Source organism: Oncorhynchus kisutch, linkage group LG29 (assembly GCF_002021735.2).
Source record: "Oncorhynchus kisutch isolate 150728-3 linkage group LG29, Okis_V2, whole genome shotgun sequence".
Taxonomy (NCBI): domain Eukaryota; kingdom Metazoa; phylum Chordata; class Actinopteri; order Salmoniformes; family Salmonidae; genus Oncorhynchus; species Oncorhynchus kisutch.
The window spans coordinates 22,725,365-22,725,855 of record NC_034202.2 but is presented as its reverse complement, the minus strand read 5'-3'; positions in this window follow the sequence as shown (position 1 = coordinate 22,725,855).

Genomic DNA, 491 nt, shown 5'->3' with positions numbered 1-491 from the left:
CTAAGCTTTTTAATACACCCACATTGTAGTATCACCTGAAAGGGAAAGTTCATCCTAAAGTCAAAGATTATATGGTGCCAAATCTTAATTTGGTAGGTGCTTATATTTGTCCTATTTCACACATGTACAAGTGTGAATTGTAAATGTATTTATTGCTTAGCCCACTCTCCCTGAGACACCCTCAGTGGGGTCACGGCCAGGGTCAACGGGGACCCTCAAGCAATTATTGTTAAGTGCCTTGCTCAAGGGCATATTAACAGATTTCACCTTGTTGGCTTGGGGATTCGAACTAGCCATCTTTTACTGGCCCACCGCTCTAACTGGTAGGCTACCTGCTTGGTATTAGACTTGAAGAAAAAAATGTGCTCCATGGGAATGCAAATCAATTAATAATTTCACTTGAATTTAGACAGAGTTATTGTCACCAACCCTGACAAGAACCCCTTTGTTTTTGTGGTGAACGATTCCCTATAAAGCTGCTGTTTGCCTGT